At 48.2% G+C, this 22,477-nt stretch overlaps 1 protein-coding gene and 1 pseudogene across 5 annotated transcripts in view; one reads left to right on the forward strand and one right to left on the reverse strand.

Annotated features, from left to right (window-relative positions):
* LOC115583016 (serum response factor-like) overlaps window positions 1-22,477 on the forward strand; it is a 102,437-nt gene that overhangs the window by 27,620 nt on the left and 52,340 nt on the right. The window lies entirely within an intron of this gene.
* On the reverse strand, window positions 684-22,315 carry LOC115582932 (putative bifunctional UDP-N-acetylglucosamine transferase and deubiquitinase ALG13; annotated as a pseudogene).

Here is a 22,477-nt window from a genome sequence, read left to right on the forward strand (position 1 = left end):
TGTTCCTCAGCGAGTCCATGAACTGTCGCCGCTCTGATCTGATCGGCTACATGAGACACACACACACACGATTGGTCTGATGTTGTGATGTCATTTCCTCTGGCAGCCTGTGTGTTTGGCTGAGCACTAACAGATTCATTTCACTGCAGCTGTAACAACAATCACAGTAGTAATGCTGGTCTGGTACAAACCTCCAGCAGATACATCCTTGTCATGTCTGAACTTCCTGTGACTGATCCAACAGTCTGAAACAAAGACAAAGTGAAGCTAGCTGATCTGGGCTGAGACCACCTGCTCTTGTTGGACCGTGGTCCCGGGTACGTGTCACACCTGTAAATCATCATGATTATGCTGACACGCAGCAGACAAACTGCATGGAGTAGAACAGGAGGTCAAACAAAGGAACAAAATGGAGAACCTGTTAAAATTTTACAATAAAACAGTCTGTGCAGACTGATGGTTCACCCCATCAGATAGGAGCAGGAAAGCGTGCACCTACAGACCCGCTCCAGGCGTCAGGTTCTGGGGTTATTCTCCCTCACGTCGTCTCTCAACTCATAAAATGTTCAGAAAAAGATGAAGACATTATTTTTTGAGTGTGTGATCGCAGCTTTGAACAACAGAAACTAGCAGGAAGTTACAGGTGATATGATCATCGCAGTGAGAAGTAACAGGAAGCCATGTGATGCTGGTGAAACAACATTTATTTGCCCAGAAACAAAAACAAACCACCACCAACAATGTCAACAGAAATATATCCCATCATTGATAAACAGGGACTGACCATGCCAGCATGCAGCCCCGCCCCCGTTCTCTGATTGGCCGGCTAACATAAGAAAGATAAACTGAACTGACCACCCTAACAAACGAACTGAATGGTTCCTGTCGGACGGCTCCGAGGCCTCCGTCACCTGCGTTCCCATGGCAACAGCAGGGATCCATTTTAACAAGCTGCTCACCTACAACAGGAAGTGGCTGAGGCAGGTGTGCTGTGTTTCTAATGCACTTTTGGCACTCAATTAGAACAAAAAGGGGGGCCTTCACTACACTCAGTGTGAAGCTAACATGCTAACATGCTAACATCTACAACTACAACAAAATGTTGAACAATCTTCTTCTGTCCTCAGGAAAGCTTCCACATGAGCAGAACAGGACTTGTTAGCACTGCTCATTGAAAACACACACTGTTGTTAGCCACGAGCTAACAGTTTCAGCAGAATGTGTTACATGGTGGGGGGGATGTAGTGTGTGGCCATGTGGTGGGGGGGGTGGAGCTGTGATGTAACTGACCATGTGGGCAGGGTTAGGGGCGGGGCAGTACACTCGTGGGGCGTGGCCTCCAGTCGTCAAGGCCCCCCAGTGGGTGGAGGGGGGGAGGCAGGGGTGGTAAGAGGAGTGATGGGAGAGATGGGTAGGGTGAGGGTGAGCAGGATGAGGAAGAGGGGGAGGGGCAGAGGGCAGGTAGGCTGTAGGGGGTGGAGCTTCATATGGCAGGTGCATAGGTGGGTGAGCTGGCATCTGATCTGGGTACAGGAGGACAGGGGAGGGGGTGGAGCCTTGGGGGGCGGGGCTGATGGAGGAAGAGCCCTCCATGGAGGAGGCGGGGCCTGAGGATAAAGTAGGACACAAAACAAATCAGAATAATTAAAGGCTCCACCTCGAGTGATGTCACCAGAATCACAGGTGGACTGAGGAGGAAGATGATAACTGTTGGACTCATCAGTACTCACCGCTGCTGTGTCCATCTGCCGGTCCGTCTGCTGCCCTGCTGGATTCTGGGTAGGAGGAGGGAGACTGATGGGGGCCCCTGGCTGTGTCCGGGTAAGAAGGAGGGGCAGCTGGGGACAGAAGACAAGAACCGGGTCAGTCGGTCTACAGGAAGAGGAGGTTCTACTTCAGCTTCAGCTCAGTAAACTTACTGACAGTGTACCTTCAGCCAGCAGCCAATCAGTGAGTGTTGTAGGTCTTACCGTGCAGGGGGGGCTCCTGGCTGAGGTACGGGGTGTAGTGCTGGTAGGGGTACGGGTTCTCAGGTGAGGTGGCGGGGTACGCCGCCTGCTGCTGCCAACAGCTCTGATGGTACCACTGTGAAGAGAAAGATACACCTACAGCTCAGACACACCTGAGGTTTGATGGCATGCATTAAAGTAACAGGTGTGAATGTGTGTGACTGTAGCTGCTGACTCTCACCTGGACGCCGAGGTTAAAGTAATACTGGAGGACTCTGCAATCTACACACACACACACACACACACACACACACACACACACACACACACACACACACACACACACACACACACACACACACACACACACACCAATGTGGGACAGGACTCTGCAGCAGGAAGTGATGTCATGTTCAGAATTCTGACTCGTCCCAACTGAAAAATTAGTTTCCCTCAATGACATGTTGGTGTTGTTAACCAATCAGAGCACAGAGCGCTCTTCTTATGTAAACATGGTGGCGTGAAAGAGGATTAGATCACAAACTGCTTCTAGGTCACTAGCTCCGCCTCCCCCTGACGTCAGTCACTAGCCCCGCCTCCTACTGACGTCAGTCACTAGCCCCGCCTCCCCCTGATGTCACACAGGTCATGAAAGTCAGCAAACTGTTATTGGTTACAGACGAATGTGTTTTCATCACATCACTAATCTGAGACGAGCAGCTGAAGTGTGAACCCGACATGTCGACCTTCAGCGGGATGACCTCTGACCTCTGGGTAGATCACTGCCGTTAGGGTCGTAGGAGTAAGGGGGCGGAGCTACCACGGTGCACAGGGCCTCACCCAACTCATTAACCAACCAGGGAGAGGCAGCTGGAATCGCCATGGCAACTAAGAACAGAAACCACTACATCAATATAGCACTTACTGTGTGTGTCTGTGTGTGTGTGTGTGTGTGTGTGTGTGTGTGTGTGTGTGTGTGTGTGTGTGTGTGCGTGCGTGTGTGTACCTGATCGTGTTTGTGTGGCTGGTGGCAGGTGAGCAGCTGCAGGAACACGTGATGATGGAGAGGAGGGTGAGGAGGAGGAAGAGGAGGGTGACGAGCAGATGACTGCTAATGGCTTCACCACCTGAAACACACACAGACACACAAACGCGTAATATTTGTGATGAACACCACGAGACAAATGTAAACATGGCTGCTGTCGTGTTGCAGTGTGTTGTTACGTTCTAATGTGTTGAGTTGTTTTTTTAATGCGTCATGTGTAATAATGAGTTGTTGTGTTATAGTATGTTCTAATGTGTTGTGTGTTTTACTGTGTTGTGTGTTCTGTCATCATTGTGTCCTCTGCTCTGATCGCTGTATACATTACATCCACCTGCTGTGTGTAGCTGTAGTTCATATCTGGTCTTGCTGGAGAGTCAGCTGTAGCTCCTTCCTGCTCATCCTTTCACAATAAGAGAAAACAGACAGTTGGAGCTCTGAGATGAATGACATGGGGGGGTTTTAGTGGTCATGTCAGATTTCAGGTGGTGAGAATCTCTCTGTATGCTGACGACACTCTTCTCTATGTCCTCAGACTCCTCCCATCTACTCAGTCCAGGTTTAAATTGAACCCGACATCCTGACAGGTGATGAGAGATGTTCTGAAATAACTCCTACAATCACCTTTATTTCATAATAAGAAATGTCAGATCATGAGAGGGATCTTGTTGTTTGATTGCGTTTTATTTTTCTTGAATGTCGGGTCTCTCTGTGGCCCCCAAGGTAAAAAATGATAACCTGAAACAGTATCAAAGCAGTAGTTCTGTCGTCAGAGCTCAGGTATGTTACCTGGTTGGTAGAGGGCTCAGCAGCAGTGTAAACACCTGAGGTCTGGTAGCCCTGATCTGCAAACGTTCACATGCACACATGAGTCCTTCCCTGCCTTCAGACACAAACACTGACGCTGTGCAAAGATAACGGTACTCACCCCGAGTCATGTAGATGTAATCCTCTGTGTACTCCGCTGAAGAAACACACAGGAATTGTGTCACGTGTTTACAGACAAAACAAAGTCACCATCAATCAAACTGGAAACTTCCTCGAGAATATTCCGAAATAAAAGCAGGGGCACTAGTGAGCTTTTAAAGTGAAACATTTACAAATTGTTGTGATGTAACAGTGATGAAGGAAGAGGTGAGCAGAGCTGATAGACTGTGGAGCAGCAGTGATGTGACCGAGTGAAGGCTGTGAGTATTGAAAGGACGCTCAGGTTTGATCATGTTTAATTCCTCCTCTGATCCAATTCTACACTTATCTTATATGTTCCTCCTCACCCTGGTCCTCCACAGTGCTCGCGTCCTCCTGGTCCTCCTCCGATGAACAGACAGGGGTGTTTCCAGGTGGAGGTGCTGGGGGGAGGGGCCCCGAGCCTCTCTGAACCCTGTAGGAGGAGCCAGAGGGGGGAGGCGGGGCTGGCGGCACAGCCTGACCCTGAAGGAAACGTCACGTCCAGTTACATACATAGTACATGTTTGTATACGACGCTGTCTCTGTCTGTGTCCACATCACAACAATCTGTAGACCACCACAGACCAGTTCCATCAACACTCAGTGTTTCAGGCTGACTCGTTTTACAGTCGGCTCCCACTCATTCATTCACGTTCACTTTAATCCCGACATCACAAGCTCCAGGCCCAAAGTGATCGTTAGAGATATTACATCCCGTTCTCCTACAGTAAATCCAACAGTGTCCAGGAGCTCCTATGATTCTCTCAAACAACTCAACATTCTGTTCGAGTCGACAAAGTATCTACTAGTGATCGACCGATACATGGGCCGATGCAGACTGCTGCGTTGGCTGATCCAGCAGTATTTACAGACAGGCGTCCACAGGCAGCTCCGTGTTGCTGGAGACGCTGCAGTGCTCGTGCAGACCATGCGTAGCCCCCCCCCCCTCTAGGAGAGTGCTGGAAGCCTGCTCGTCAACACAACGGTAAGTTTTAAACTTTCAAATCATCTTTTAACTGTTTAACTTACATACACATACACTTTGAAAGTGGAAACACAAATGCCAAATGCATGCTCTATGTGTTTTGCTTGAAACTATAGCTAAGCAAGTTTGTGGGTCCAAATGTTAAACAGGAATGCTGAATGCCTCGTCCATCAACCTGCTTGTCATTGTGGCTGTATGTATTCATACAGTAGCTGATAGGAACTCTGGTCATAGGATTAAGTAATGGCGACGTTGTTCCGTGGTTCTGTGGTGTTGTAGCTGTTTTATTTAGTGACCACCTGGCTGGAGGTTTGGACGTGTGTGTGTGTGTGTGTGTGTGTGTGTGTGTGTGTGTGTGTGTGTGTGTGTGTGTGTGTGTTTCTCTCTCCCTGTTTGGAGCGAGGCGGAGTTCCCTTGCCATCGCGGTGACATCATAGCACAACCCCCCCTCAGAAGAGCTTTAATGATGAGAGATATGTTTTATATGTAGTTGAATATTAATATGTGTTAACGTTTATCATGTACCAGGCAGGTGCACCGTGATGGCCTTACTAGTGTTATGAGCTGTTTGCACACGTTAGCATTAGCAATCCAGTTCAATGGTGGTTACGTTTTTCAGTCAGCGTCAGCTACCAAACAGAAGTCTGTGTGCGTGTGTGTGTGTCTGTGTGTGTGTGTGCGTGTGCGTGTGTGTGTGTCTGTGTGTGTGTGTGCGTGTGTGTGTGTGTGTCTCACTCAGCCGACTGAAGGAGAGCTTTTAAAACTTTGAGAAACAGTTTTATACTTGGTTGAATATTTATTCCTGTTAACGTTGATGCAATTTAGAAGAGAAACTTGAACAGTTTGTTGCTTAATGTGCATCTGACATCATGTTATTTTCCTCTGCTGATTTATCTTCTGGGGTTGCCGTTCTGGCAGCTTCTTTTACATCTTGGTTTAGACCTACTAGTGTGTTGTCTTTGCACATTAGGTGGCATAGTAGCCTAAGACATGCTCATTGTATTTTATGTAGAGCAACTGAAACCATGGCAGTCTTAAATTACAAATGAAGCACTTTATTTTCAATGGCTAATTATTTATTTATTGTTTATTGTTTTCTTGAATTATTTAAATGTGTTGACAAAAGACATTTTGTGATGACCTGATAATATCTGTCTTATAATATGTCAGCAAGCAATGCATCATCAAGTCTGTGTTGTAGATGTGGAAGCCTTTTACCCGTGCACAGTTGACCATATGCACCCGTCCATATGATGCACACATAATGTGGGTGATATGAATGTAAGATGATTGCACAAGATGACACTGATCTGTGTTTTTGTTTATTCCTTTTAAAGAAATGGCAGAGCAGAAAACCAATCCAGCGTGGCAGCATTTCACACAGCTGTTCTACCTCACCTGTTTTTAATATTTGTTAAATCTTTTTTACTTGTTCTTTTCTTTTTTTTCACCTTTTTTAATTTCAATAAATGTTCCTTTTTTTAAAATTGAGACTTGTAACATTTGTTATCATTGTGTAATTTTTATGATGTAAATTGAGGGAGCAAAAGTAGTATCGGCTCCAAATATCGGCTCAAGAAAATCGGCAGTCCTCATTGGTCATCGGCTAAGGCTGATGAAAAAAAAATCTGTATCGGCATCGGCCCTAAAAAATCCATATCGGTCGATCCCTAGTATTTACTATCCATGTCCAGGTTCAGTGTTTCACTTTGTAAATGTTTTCTAACTAAATAACATTCAAAACTCAAACTGTGAAGTCTTAACTGATGGTAATTTTATGCTTTATGAAATCACATGCAAAACAAGCCTCGGCTTCAGCCTCTTCCTTTTTCGGTTACAGAGTTTGTTTAAAATGTTGTTGTGAGAAAGTGTTTAGTGGAAGCATGTATGCTGACATTTTGTCAGTTGATTGCACATAATAAGTATTTTATATTGTAACCGAACTAAAACTATGAATTCATACATGTGTTCTTGTGGCTTTCTCACCGGCAGTGGAGGGAAGACACCGTCACCGCCGTCATCCAGCTGGTAGTATGCGATAGTGGGGTCCAGATCCGTTGTCTCGTCCACGGCATCCGTGGAGAACCCAAACTGACAGTCTTTATTCAGAGCTGCCAGCTGACGGCGACTACGACTGCTCGCACACAGGAAAACAAACAACTGACTGACACCAATCACTGCTGATCAACTCATTACTCAGTTACAAGAGACACCATCACACTTTAAGTTGTTAAAGATGTAGAAAATGTACTATACAGAATTTTAAGAGGTTCTAATGGCATTAGTGAAGCTTGGTTGCTGTAGACGTCTGCCAGATGACAGTTTTCAGATCAGCTGAGTAACTGTTGAGAGATGTGTCATCTCCTCTGAGCAGACCGATGTGAGCTGCTGCCAGTGACAATAACTCTGCCTCAGGATTCTTCAAAATGCTACAATGCTTCAAGTGTACACAACATATGCACTTCACAGCAGTGCTGACGTCTTAGACCTGGGGCCTCATTTATAAAACTGTGTGTAGGATTGAAGTCAAAAGGTTGCGTACGCACGAAATACAGAAAGTGCGTAAGCACAAAAATATCCTGATTTATAAAACAGTGCGCACGCACGTCCTGCGCCGATTTCCCTTTATAAATCACACTCCACTCTAAATGTGGCGCACCTGTGTGCGGGTCATACCACGCCCATATTTACCTATGAATATTCAGAGAAACGCCTAATTAATATTCATTCATGACTGAAAGCATGCCGAAAGCAGAGAGAAAGGCGAAGAAGCTCAGTTCCACTCAGTGTGAAGTGGAAGTTCTTGTCGAGGAGGTGGAGAAGAGGAAGGCTGTATTATTTGGTGGACAGTGTTGGGTCGGGTCACCAATGCTAAAAAGGCTCTAGAGTGGCAGCATGTGGCAGACAATGTAATGCTGTTGCTTCAGGAGGTCTGAGTGTGGCTGAAGTGGAAAAAAAAGTGATCAGACGTAAAAGTTGAAGCAAAAAAGCGCCTGGCGTCACACAGGCAGAGCGTCTGTGTGACGGGCGGGGGAACGGGCCAACCGGAGCTCACCCCGCTGGATGAACAACTGGCGGGGATCATCAGGGAATCCCTCCTGAGTGACGTGGTGACGGAGGTGGAGGGGGACACCGGTGCCGGCCCAATTCATTCTCACTCGGTACTCTTATAGCAACATGAGTGCAGTTAGTGGCACCGATTACATTTGGGAAACCGGACATTGCTGCAAATTGCGTATTTTTATTTGCCTGTTCACCGTATAAGGAAACTTTATGTTCTGCTGCGACAAACCAATTATACCTCCTAACACGTCTGGCATGACACGGCTAAAGTTTGGCTGGGATATCCCTGACCTGCCAATTCCCTCTGGAATGTGCCGGTTGGAACCCGAGTGTTGTGAGCACTTGAGGCGGGACTGGCACGGCGTGGTTTCTGCGGGTGCTCCTCTCTAACGCTGGGCCCAGTACAGCACATAGATCCAAGAGGACAGCTCGTGGGAGTCGGAAACGGCTCATCAGCCACTCGTCACTGTTGGCCAGTGGATCTTGCTGGTCTCTGAAGTTCCGCTCCCTCCGTATCCTTCCGTTTGCCACATCCTCCAACAGTGCCAAAGCAGCCATTGTGCGCCATAACGCATTGTAAATACATGCCTTTGTATGCCCATCTATTAGGTAATATCTGCTACACGTGTGAGAATTACCCTGACTGACAAACAGTCCTTCAGACTAACATTATATGATAATTATAGTCTTTATTTGTATGGCAACAAAACACAGTTACAAAGTGTTTTATGTGTTATGCATTGAAAACGGAGGTGAAACGAAATGGTCTATATGATATAGGATATTAATATATTAAACTGCATTCATATCAGTGTAAACGTAATTTGCTCTACTGTTGTCTTACTATTGTTCTAAATCATATGTTTCCCGTGTGCACTCCAGGGAGTGTGTTTGTTTATTCACTGTAGAAATAGTTCTTTTTAATACATTTTCACACAGTTTCTCCCGTTTCTTTCTCCTGCCATCAGTGGCGCAGTTTCTCCTTACCCCAGTTATGTGCATACACATGGGTCAGAGTGTGCGTGGAGGACCGCACATTTTCCCGTCAAGTTCTCTTTTTATTAATCCCACGGTGTGCGTAGAGAGTTGCGTACGCCTTCTTTTGTGCGAACGCAACGTTTATAAATGAGGCCCCAGGTCTGATCTGGTCTCTCAATATATCAACTGTTCAGCCTCAACATCTCTGACCACCAGTCTACCCTAACCCAGTCACCAGACAGTCACTACGGATATCCACTTCCCTCTCCCCATCCCAAAAGACAAACACAAAATATCCTTCACAAAACTCAAACCCATCTCCCCCTCAGCGTCTGGTGAGTAAAATGCCTCCCTGTCGTCTGACTGTAAAATGGCTGACAAACATGCGTCGGCGTGTCTTTTTCTTTTGTGTTTTCTTTACCGTGGCCTGAAGGCGTAGTTCTCATAGTCATGACAATAACGTCTGCCAGGGTGGTAATAGGTCAACTGTGGACCAATTAGGTGACGGTTCAGGAAACGGGAGGAGCTTCTGACCAGAAACCATGAGACAGACACACACACACACACACACACACACACACACACACACACACACACACACACACACACACACACACACACACACACACACACACACACACACACACACACACACTGCCAGTCAGGAACTGAAGTCATTTTGTTGGACAAACTTAGGGCTGGGCGATACGGCCTAAAAATCGAATCTCCGATTTTTTCACACCAAACTCGATTTTCGATTTATTTTTTTTTTTTATTTTTTATTTATTTTTTTTGCTATGATTTACACCAAATTTGCCCTGCCACTGTAAACAGTGCAGCTTCAAACTCACATAAAAAGTGCATCCTTCTGAAAAGACTGTGTCCCTTTATGATAAAATGCTTTTGTAAACATTAATTTAACATGTCAGATTGCTTGCTATTATAAAAACAGATCAGTTTCCATATTGACATTGATAAAGTGTGAATATAACTTTCATTAAATACTTTATTTTGCAAAAGGTGCTTCTGTTTACAAAAAAGTATTTTATATCCCTGAAGATATGTGAACTAAATTAAACATCTGCATGCTGCACAGTAAACATCACATGCTGGTAGATGTACAGGACATCAGGTGTGTGCTTGCTGTCTGTTTTACACATTTTTGTCCAGGAAGACGAGCGTGTCTGCTTCCTCTGGCTCGAGGACCCGTTGTGGCTTCGTAACACAAACCTGGGGTCGAACATTTTCTGCATGTGGATGAACCTCCGGCTTCTCCACTGTATATACGAGCAGCAGATCTTTAACGATATGCAACGTGACTGAATCTGTATCAGCTGTCCACCGGGACCCTTTCTTCTCATACGGGACACAATGATTACATGATTCTGCTAATGTTGGCTGCTTTATAGCGGATACGTGTGGGCTGCTGCGGTCTGTACATCTCGTAGTGAACAACAAGTGTCCCACTGTGATCCAGGCGTCTGTTTGAGATGCTGAAATAAATGGGTCGGTCCGCTGCCTTTAGTTGCAAAAGCCTTTGAACAAACTTTGCAGCGGACGGTGTTTTGTTCGAGGTCCGACGCTACAGAACCAAGCTACTGACGAGACGTGACTTTTTAGGAACAAACTCCTTGCTCGCTGCATGTTGTGTTTGTTTCTCTGTGGGAAGTCAGTGCGGGGAGGAGGGCGGAGCCTACTATGAACTACGGGAGCCCGTAAGGAGCTGCTGCGGAGCAAGTTAAATAAAAAAATCGATTTTCATTTTTTAAAATCATCCTAAACCAAAAACTCGAATTAATCGATTTTGCCGATTTATCGCCCAGCCCTAGACAAACTACATGCAGAGGTTTGACAATATTTAACAGACAGGTGAATGTTGGGCATTAAAATTGTACCTGGTCGCTCCATAGCGAGGGGGTCTTGTGGTCGGGTGGTGGTGGTGGTGGTGGTGGTGTGGGGGGGCGTATGGGTCATAGGTAAGGGCTCCTGGTGATGGAGGCGGGGGTGGCCGGGGGTGACCTGCAGGTTGGAAGCGGGGGGGCAGGCCAGAAGGGGCCGGGCCTCCATAGGAGGACTGGGGCGTAATCAGCAGCTCAGCCCCCTTCACTCCGCTGCTGCCCCGAGACTTCCTGAAGTACCGATGGCGGTGATGACGTTGACCCCGAGAGTCCAAGTCTGACAAGGACAGAAAAGAACATTCACAAAGACACAGAGAAAGTCCTACGTGCTTCAGTAGCCAGAAAATGGACGTTACAGTGACTGAGGAGGACGTTACAGAGACTCAGAAGGCTGTACAGTGTCAGGAGGACGTTACAGAGACTCAGGAGGACGTTACAGAGACTCAGGACGACGTGACAGACTCAGGAGGACGTTACAGAAACTCAGGAGGACGTGACAGAGACTCAGGAGGACGTGACAGAGACTCAGGAGGACGTGACAGAGACTCAGGAGGACGTGACAGACTCAGGAGGACGTGACAGACTCAGGAGGACGTGACAGACTCAGGAGGACGTGACAGAGACTCAGGAGGACGTGACAGAGACTCAGGAGGACGTGACAGACTCAGGAGGACGTTACAGAGACTCAGGAGGAGTGACAGAGACTCAGGAGGCGTGACGACTCAGGAGGACGTTACAGAGACTCAGGAGGACGTGACGAGACTCCGGAGGACGTGACAGAGACTCAGGAGGAGTGACAGAGACCTCAGGAGGACGTGACACGACTCAGGAGGACGATGACGAGACTCAGGAGGACGTGACAGAGACTCAGGAGGACGATCAGGGGACAGACTCAGGAGGACGTTGACAGGATCAGGAGACGTACAGAGACTCAGGAGGACGTGACAGACTCAGGAGGACGTGACAGAGACTCAGGAGGACGTGACAGAGACTCAGGAGGACGTGACAGACTCAGGAGGACGTGACAGAGACTCAGGAGGACGTGACAGAGACTCAGGAGGACGTGACAGAGACTCAGGAGGACGTGACAGAGACTCAGGAGGACGTGACAGAGACTCAGGAGGACGTTACAGAGACTCAGGAGGACGTTACAGAGACTCAGGAGGACGTGACAGAGACTCAGGAGGACGTGACAGAGACTCGGGAGGACGTTACAGAGACTCGGGAGGACGTGACAGAGACTCAGGAGGACGTGACAGACTCAGGAGGACGTGACAGACTCAGGAGGACGTTACAGAGACTCAGGAGGACGTGACAGAGACTCAGGAGGACGTGACAGAGACTCAGGAGGACGTGACAGACTCAGGAGGACGTGACAGAGACTCAGGAGGACGTGACAGAGACTCAGGAGGACTTGACAGAGACTCAGGAGGACGTTACAGAGACTCAGGAGGACGTTAGAGACTCAGGAGGACGTGACAGAGACTCAGGAGGACGTTGACAGAGACTCAGGAGGACGTTACAGAGACTCAGGAGGACGTGACAGACTCAGGAGGACGTTGACAGAGACTCAGGAGGACGTTACAGAGACTCAGGAGGACGTGAAGAGACTCAGGAGGACGTGACAGAGACTCAGGAGGACGTGACAGAGACTCAGGAGGACGTTACAGAGACTCAGGAGGACGTTACAGAGACTCAGGAGGACGTGACAGAGACTCAGGAGGACGTGACAGAGACTCAGGAGGACGTGACAGAGACTCAGGAGGACGTTACAGAGACTCAGGAGGACGTGACAGACTCAGGAGGACGTGACAGAGACTCAGGAGGACGGTTACAGAGACTCAGGAGGACGTGACGAGACTCAGGAGGACGTGACAGAGACTCAGGAGGACGTGACAGAGACTCAGGAGGACGTTACAGAGACTCAGGAGGACGTGACAGAGACTCAGGAGGACGTGACAGAGACTCAGGAGGACGTGACAGAGACTCAGGAGGACGTGACAGAGACTCAGGAGGACGTTACAGAGACTCAGGAGGACGTGACAGAGACTCAGGAGGACGTTACAGAGACTCGGAGACGTGACAGGACTCAGGAGGACGTTGACACGAGATCAGGAGGACGTGACAGCCTCAGGAGGACGTGACAGAGACTCAGGAGGACGTGACAGAGACTCAGGAGGACGTACAGAGACTCAGGAGGACGTTACAGAGACTCAGGAGGACGTTACAGCGACTCAGGAGGACGTTACAGAGACTCAGAAGGACGTGACAGACTCAGGAGGACGTAACAGAGACCTCAGGAGGACGTGACAGAGACTCAGGAGGACGTGACAGAGACTCAGGAGGACGTGACAGAGACTCAGGAGGACGTGACAGAGACTCAGGAGGACGTGACAGAGACTCAGGAGGACGTTACAGAGACTCAGGAGGACGTGACAGAGACTCAGGAGGACGTTACAGAGACTCAGGAGGACGTTACAGAGACTCAGGAGGACGTGACAGAGACTCAGGAGGACATCTTTAAGGTTTTTGAACTTTCAGGATGGATATGAAAAAGACCAACGATCTTTACAGAACAGGAGGAGAATGAAGAAGCTGAACAGAAACTGTATCGAGTGTAAACATACCCAAGTCTCCTTTTCTAGTTGGAGCAGCAACGTTCCAGGCTGGAACTGGATTCACTGGTTTTAGATCAGTGAGAGGAACCAGGTGTCTAACACACAGAAAAGTTAGAATTAGAAATAAATGGTCAGCTCAAACTTAACATCTGCTCTCCAGCTCAACATCTGAGCCTACTCAGTGTGTCCATTTAAAAATGAGACGACCACCAAACTTCTTATTTAAACACTTTCTAGTGGGGACGTCCCGATCCGATTGTGTGATCGGAAATCGGTGCAGATCACGTGGTTTGCATGCAGTCATACAATGAATACATCTGAGTGACTAAGAAAATAAAAATAAAAAAGTCGAGTCCTCACTTTACTGCAGGTGGCGGTAATAAACCTAAAAGCTACCAGAAACGGTCATTACAGAAGAAGAAGAAGTAGTCACAAAAAACAGGACGAAGAAGTAAAGTGATGGACAGTGTGGAGTTGGAGGAGCCGCCGGCTTTATTTAAATCAGCTGTCAGCTGAGCACTTTGGCTTCCCAGTACAATGTAATGGTGACGGCACGACGTGAGCGGAGGACGGACAGACTGTCTGCCGGAGATGTTTGACGGAGGTGCAGTATGTCGCTGGCAACACCTCAAACATGCTAACCCACATAAGACGGCATCACCCGACACATCTGTCACTGGTGTGAGGAAAAAAACGTCTTTGGTGCAACAACTTCTCCCCGCAGCTTGTAGCTGGGGGCGTGAATGTGTCTGAAGGTATTGTAACGTGCGAGGTGAAGGGGAAGATTATGGTCCGCTTTCAATGGCGGTAGCTCCGGTTAGCTCAAAGGCACGGCAGGCAACATGTGGGATTTCCGAACTTTTATTCCACTATGCAGACCAAACAAAGCCAGGTCTCTACGGCATTAGTTATTACATGCATACATGCCCTGACAAACACAGGCTGAGGGTCCTACACCAACACATCACAATATAAAATAAAATAAAAAGGGTCTTCACTCTGTGGGCGGCATCTTCACGCATGATGGAGCAGAAGTACACCTGCTCTTCTTCTAGGTACAGGTTACATTACATACGGTTTTTTTTATGTATTATAGAAGTATCGGATCGGGACTCGGTATCAGCAGATACTCAAAATCAAGTGACTTCGACTCGGACTTGGGGGCAAAAGTACCTGATCGGGACATCTGTACTTTCTAGGCTTCTATGCAAGGATCAGGATCAACTTTAAGAATAGTCCTCACCTATTCACAGGGCTGTTAGAGGGTTCAGATTGTTTCAGGGTTTAATTTAGAATGAGGATTAGGTTGTGAGATACTTCTCTCCCAGCTCCTCGATGAAGACGGTGACAGCTGATGAATGCGTTCCTACTTCCTGGATGAAGGCGTTGTAGTACTTCCCCTTTGGCTCCAGACGCACCTGAAACACACAAAAGCTAAAACTTATAGATATCCGAGGCTGAAACAAAGAAAACTGTCTCTTTCACTTATGTTAACGGAGCTCAACCAGAAAACAAAGCTTCGATTTCGCAGTCAGATTTGAATCCTAGATATCAAACATGTTTTATATTCGTCTGCGCTGCCCAGATGATCAGGAGCAGTTCGGACTGGATCTGTCCACCCCTCACATTACCAGATCATCTGGGCTGACCTTCAGGACTGACCCAGCTCCCCCCCACACTTCTCCTCTGATAGCACTCCTGTAGTGTGAGCCTGGGCTGAGAGATCGTCAGACAACCAGAGAGAGCTCGGAGTAGAGCTGCTGCTCCTTCATGCTGAACGGAACCAGCAGAGGTGGGTCAACATCTGATCAGGATCCTTCTGGACACACAAATGTTTGTAGACCCAGAACTCTCATCTGACCTGGGGGTTTAAACTTTAGGGTATTCAAATAGTTTCATCATAATCTTTACTGCCGTGAAGATTTAAGGCAAGAAAACAAACTGTACATTTCAAATATGGGCAGTTTTACGAGCACACACACACACACACACACACACACACACACACACGTTTGTCCTCCTCCCGTTAAAGTAGAAATGGACAGTATCTGCTCACGTTGTTCTGTCCATCTTCATTTTATTAAGTTATTTATTCTTTTTACCAATCATCAAACAGAAACAGCCTTTACTTCCCCTTCTTTCCTTCACTTTTAAGTTATTCTGGGAAATATGATCTGTGCTAGACGTTCAGCAGGAGCTGGATGTGCTTTGTGTTTTTTTACCTGACACTTGTCTCCCAGGAAGTACTGCCGCCCTGCGAACACCATGTAGTCCGTCTTCTGCATCTCTGTCACACACAGTACACAATGTAATGGACCAACAACGTCACCACTGTAACCACTTACACATCTATCAGTAATCTGATAACAGAGTAAACACCTTCATGTACAGGTGTCAGCATCAACAGGTAATGGCGCCGTGCCAGTGGCAGCGTATTGTAGCAGCTCCCGGTACTTCGTAGTTTTTATTAAGTTTTTATTGTGTTTTTAGCGTATTTATTATTTATTATTTGTACCCTGCGCTGTGGAAACACACTGTCCACACATCAAGATGTTTATCCAACGGTTTGGATATCTCTTCATTAGTTTTTTCGTGCTTTGGTCTCTCCTGGTGACTGGAAGCCGTGCCTGCTCTACAGCCGGCATTGTTTACAGTCGCGACCAGCTGATCGCCCTGAGGCCCCAAACCCTCTTCGCCGGGGACAGACCTACAGCACCGAAGGAGCTAAGGAGGAGACGGCGAGGCTGCAGAGCAGGAGTTAAACGGAGAAGGAAGAGGAGGAAGTTTAAAACCTGCATCCCGGCAGTTATTACTGGAAACGTAAGGTCCCTGGCAAATAAGATGGACGAACTGGAAGCGCTCGCCCGGATGCAGCGGGAGTACAGAGAGTCCAGTATCATGTGTTTCACGGAAACGTGGCTACACGAGCAGATACCGGACTCCAACGCCACCATCCCCGGCTTCCACACGGTCCGAGCCGACAGAGACACCACCGCGAGCGGCAAGAAGAAAGGAGGAGGGCTCGCCGTGCTCGTCAACAACAGGTGGTGTCACCCCGGGCACATCTCCGTGAAAGACCGGTTCTGCAGCCCGGACATCGAGCTCATCGCCATCGGACTGCGTCCATATTATCTGCCACGGGAGTTTACCAGTGTCATCGCCATAACTGTTTACATTCCTCCATCTGGAAACGCCGACGCCGCGTGTGACGTCATCCACGCTGCGACCACGGCACTGCAGACGAAACACCCCGGAGCCTTCGTCATCATCACAGGTGACTTCAACCACGTCTCTCTCTCATCCACTCTCACAACGTTTCACCAGTTTGTCAAATGCACAAGAAGGGACAATAAAACCATAGATCTGCTGTATGCAAATATCAAAGATGCATACAGCTCCACTGCCCTCCCTCCCCTGGGAAGGTCAGACCACAACCTCGTCCTGCTCTCCCCGTCATACAAGCCTGTGGTTCAGCAGCAACCAGTGACAGTAAGAACTGTGAGGAAATGGTCTCCCGAGGCCATGGAGTCACTGCAGGGTGCCTAGAAGCCACTGACTGGGATGCACTTTACAAACCACACGGCGAGGACATTGATGGCATCACTGACTGCGTCTCTGATTACATTGGGTTCTGCATAGACAGCACCATCCCCACTAAAGAGGTCCCCTGTTACCCAAACAACAAACCCTGGGTTACCAGCGACCTGAAGGCCCTACTCAACGAGAAAAAGAGGGCCTTCAGGTCAGGGGACCGTGCAGAACTCAAGCGTGTTCAGAGAGAACTAAAACTCAGCATCAGGGAGAGTAAGGAAAACTACAGGAGAAAACTGGAGAACAATAACACCAGGGATGTATGGAGGGGGATGAGAGAGATCACTGGCTTCCAGAGGAAAGGTGGAGGAACAGCTGAGGGGAACGAACAACGTGCGATCGAGTTTAACCTGTTTTTTAACAGGTTCGACTCCAGCTCCCCCAGCAGCCCCCCTGCTGCTCCCCCGAGCAACCACCTCTGGCCCCCACCACAGACTTTCTCACACCCCCCTCCCCCAGGAACCTCGCACTTCCCCCACTGCTGCCTACAAACTTCTGCAGCAGTCACCACTCTGCACTACCCCCCACCCCCCAGTCTGGACTTAACATCACAGCCAGCCAGGTGAGGAGAGAGCTGGAGAGGCTCAATCAGAGAAAAGCTGCTGGACCGGACTGCATCAGCCCCGCGTGCTGACGGCCTGTGCTGGCCAGCTCTGTGGAGTTCTCCAGCACCTCTTCAACCTGAGCCTCCACCTTTAGAGAGTGCCAGTGCTCTGGAAAACATCCTGCCTTGTTCCAGTGCCCTGTGGCACTGGATGACTACAGGCCGATTGCACTGACCTCTCACATCATGAAGGTCATGGAGAGGCTGGTTCTTGCACACCTCAGACCCCTAGTGAGCCCATCACAGGACCCCCTACAATTTGCATATCAGCCCCATGTTGGGGTTGATGATGCACTCATTTACCTGCTGCAGGAAGCCTGCTCCTCCCTGGATAGACCCAACACTGCTGTCCACGTCATGTTCTTCGACTTCTCCAGCGCCTTTAACACCATCCAGCCCAAGCTGCTGAAGGCCAGACTGGAGAACATGCAGGTGGATTCTCCTCTCGCCACACAGGTGGATGACTATCTGACGGGCAGACCTCAGTATGTGAGATTACAGAACTGTGTGTCAGCAACATCGGCGCCCCCCAGGGAACTGTGCTGTCTCCTCTTCACCACCTGCAGATTTTAAGTACCGCACTGAGTCGGGTCATCTGCAGAAATTCTCTGACGACACGGCCGTTGTGGGGCGTGTAGAGGGTGGGAGGGAGGATGAGTTCAGGGACCTGGTCTGCAATTTTGTCAAATGGTGTGAGGAGAACCACCTGCAGCTGAACGTGGCGAAGACGAAAGAGATGGTGGTGGACTTTAGGAGGAACAAGCCCCCGCCCTCTCCAGTCTGCATCGGTGGGACAGACATCAACATTGTGGACTCTTACAAGTAACTGGGTGTGGTGCTGGACGATAAACTGGAATGGACCGCAAACACGGAGGCAGTCTGCAAGAAGGGCCTGAGCCGGCTTTACTTCCTGAGGAGGCTCAGGTCCTTTAATGTCTGCAACCAGATGCTCCAGATGTTCTATCAGTCTGTTGTCGCGAGCACCATTTTCTTCGCTGTGGTGTCCTGGGGTGCTGGCATCAAAGCAAAAGACGTAAACAGACTAAACAAACTCATAAAGAAGGCAGGGTCTGTTGTTGGCTCTCAGCTTGTCTCCCTGGAGGAAGGTGGCTGAGGACAGGATGCTGGCAAAACTGCTGGTGATCATGGACAAAGTCTCTCACCGCCTCCACGAAACCCTGGACAAGCTAAAGAGCAGCTTCAGCAGCGGACTCATTCAACCTGCTGCCTTAAAGAACGGCACAGGAAATCATTCCTACCTGGTGCCATCAGACTTTACAACGCTTCACAGCAACGCCCAGCCAACACACACACATAATTTAAGTGACTTATTACTTAAATCTTACCACTGTATTTAAAAATGCACCTTTCTCTCTTTATCTTGCACCTTCTAATCCACTAAGTTCCATTTTGCTCAGTATTTAATATTATTTAATATTTATCTGGAACTGCTAAGCATCTTACTGTATAATGTATATAGTGTTCTAAATTGTAAAGTTGTTATTGTATTTTGTATTTCTGATTGTATTGTACCGCTGCTACGATGACCTGATTTCCCCTCGGGGATAAATAAAGTTATCCATCTGTCTAATACCATCAGATTGTTAATTCAAACGTAAACCTTAAAAATAACTGATCCCATTTATTTCTCCTGAATCTTTTCAAAGACAGGTGTGTGTTACCTTTACAGTTGTCCTGCCAGACGTCAAACTCCAGGTTTCTGTAAACTTCTCCATCGAGGGACTTCATCACTTTGTAGGACAGAGACAGTCTAGAGGGGGGCGGGGCTTCTAGAGGGGGCTGACCAATGAAAACAGCCAGGATGAATCACATGTTTCTGTACACGCACGTCAGACAGTCAGACAGACAGACAGACAGATAGACAGATAGACAGACATGAAGCCTCTCACCTTTGTGTCGTCTGTCACAGCTCGCAGTCTCTCCTCAGCAGCTCCACCCAACTCCACCTCCTCTCTATGAAGACGACAAACATACACACCTGTCCAGTCAGTATATAATGATGTCATCATACAGGTGAAGCTGACACAACACTTAGGTGTCAGGAGCTCCAAATTACCTGAAACCATACATTAAAGTGTGTGTGTGTGTGTGTGTGTACCTGTGAGCTCGGTCCTCATGTGTGTCATAGCCGATATCGATGTCACTACACATTGATGGGCTGTTTCTATAGCGACGACCTCCAACCCTGAAGGCCTCCATGGCCTGACAGAGCTCCGCCTCCTCCACCCCAAACACCTGAGTGTAGAGCAGCTCATAGAGCAGAGCTACACACACACACACACACACACACACACACACACACACACACACACACAAAGTGTCCTTATTTTTATCTTAAAGTGTTTTACAAAGATTAACCCGTGTCAGAGTGTAAAATGTTGCATTGTTCCTTTAAAACTGTCAATCATTCTGATCTGCCACTCAGTGATCAGCACTCACACTGACACAGGGCGGCGGAGGCGGGATAACTCCTTGGGTAAACAATGTCATAGTGACCGTTGATGGAGCAACACAGCGTCACCTAGGCAACACAGAAGACTGACGGTCAGCACTGACCAATCACATCAGCGTTTAAGGTCATTTAAATATTTTAATCTGTACATCACCTGAATCACCTGTACTTCAGTGTACCTGTATGTCAGCATTTACTGTTATTATTGAGCCAATACACAGTTCAGCCTGCTGTTCATTACCTTGTCCACAAAGTCGTCCTCTGAGATCACTGTGGCTGGTTTCCCGGGGTAACGATATATCAGGAAACAGCGCCTACACACACACACACACAGGACACATCCTGACAACAGAACAAGTGCAGGCTGAGACTAAAGCAGTTGAGTGAAGCTCACCTGTAGAGCTGTGACAGAGCCTTGATCTCCACCTGACCCACGGTCTCCTGAAAACACACACAAACACAAAAACACACACACACACACCTGCTCACACTGTTCAGCTGTCAGTCGACTAAAGGGTCAAAGGTCACAGCAGCTCACCTTCGGGTCCTCCAGACGCTCCAGGTATTTCTCAAACGAACCTTCAACAAACTGAAAGAGAGAAGAGGCGAGCTGACTCAGACACAGTAGCCTCTTTCACACTGCCGTTTGCCTGCGGGGATCCTGACCCAATTCTCCTCCTCCTCTGTGTGAAAGTTTCAGAGGTGGTGAGGGGAGAAATTTCACTCTCGCACTGATCCGCCTCTACAGGTAGTATCAGGGCCGCATTAGAGAGGATAGAACCACCCCAGTGTGAACAAATAAGCCAGAGGTGCAGAGCGGGGCGTGTCGGTCTGACAGTCTGATAACTGCACAGGTCCTTCACTCAACTAAATACAGAGAAATGTCCCACAATGCAACGTTACAGGACCGAACAACAGTAACGTAGTAACTGTCACTGTCTTTGGCAACTTATATGAGGAAAACAAATACCACAGCTGTACGTGGAGAAGCGTCTGTCCTACTGACTGTCCTCTGACTCTTGTGATGTTTGATGTTGTAACATAAACACACTGTGATGTTTGATGTTGTAACATAAACACACTGTGATGTTTGATGTTGTAACAAACACACTGTGATGTTTGATGTTGTAACAAACACACTGTGATGTTTGATGTTGTAACATAAACACACTGTGATGTTTGATGTTGTAACAAACACACTGTGATGTTTGATGTTGTAACAAACACACTGTGATGTTTGATGTTGTAACAAACACACTGTGATGTTTGATGTTGTAACAAACACACTGTGATGTTTGATGTTGTAACAAACACACTGTGATGTTTGATGTTGTAACAAACACACTGTGATGTTTGATGTTGTAACATAGACACACTGTGATGTTTATTAAGAGCTTTGATATAATAACACAGAAACATGATGTGAGTCTCCATCATCTCATCCACTCACCGGCTCAAAGTTGCATCTGTTGGCTCTCATGAAGTCTGCGCAGTCCTGACGGATCCTCTGATGGTAGTTCTGAGAGTAATACAGCTACACACACACACACACACACACACACACACACACACACACACACACACACACACACAGTGATGTTTCCTTTGAATCATGTAGAAGTGAGGCAGCCTGTCCAGAGTCACACCTTCACTGATTATTGATTACTGTCTCAGACCGTTTAAGATATGACATCATAAATTCAAAATGGTGGAGGGAAGAGGAGATGCAGCCAGTGACTCTGAAATCTCTCTCTCTCACACACACACACACACAGCACCGGTCTGACCTCTGACCTCTGTCCCGGGTCAGAGGCGGGACCTCCCCGCTCTGCCCCCGCTCTGCCCCCGCTCTACCTGCGGCTCTGCCCCGCTGTTAGCTGCAATCTAGCCTTTAGCCCAGCCCTGCCCGGCCCGGCCCGGCTCGGCTCGGCTCGGCTCACCTGTTCTGACACGGCTCGGAACAGACTGGACGCGTCCCGGGCCACCATCTTCCTGTAGAGGCCCAGACTGCACAGGTACTCGTCCATGTTGACGAAGTACTTCTTCAGGCCTTTCTGCATCCCTCCGCCGGCAGGTAACGGTCACGTCCTCGGTTCGGTCCGTCAGCAGCTCCGCTCAGAGCCGCAGCACGAGCTCCACAGGTGAGTTTAATCAGCCTGACGAGCGCGCGACACCGCTGAGGCGTTCAGGCACTCCGCCAACGGTCCGAAATATGAACTGCAGGTCAATCAACTGCTTTACCGCAGTAATACTTTACTACAGTAATACCTTACTGCAGTACTGCTTAACTACAGTACTGCTTTACTGCAGTAATACTTTACTACAGTA

Source organism: Sparus aurata, chromosome 1, assembly GCF_900880675.1.
Source record: "Sparus aurata chromosome 1, fSpaAur1.1, whole genome shotgun sequence".
Taxonomy (NCBI): Eukaryota; Metazoa; Chordata; class Actinopteri; order Spariformes; family Sparidae; genus Sparus; species Sparus aurata.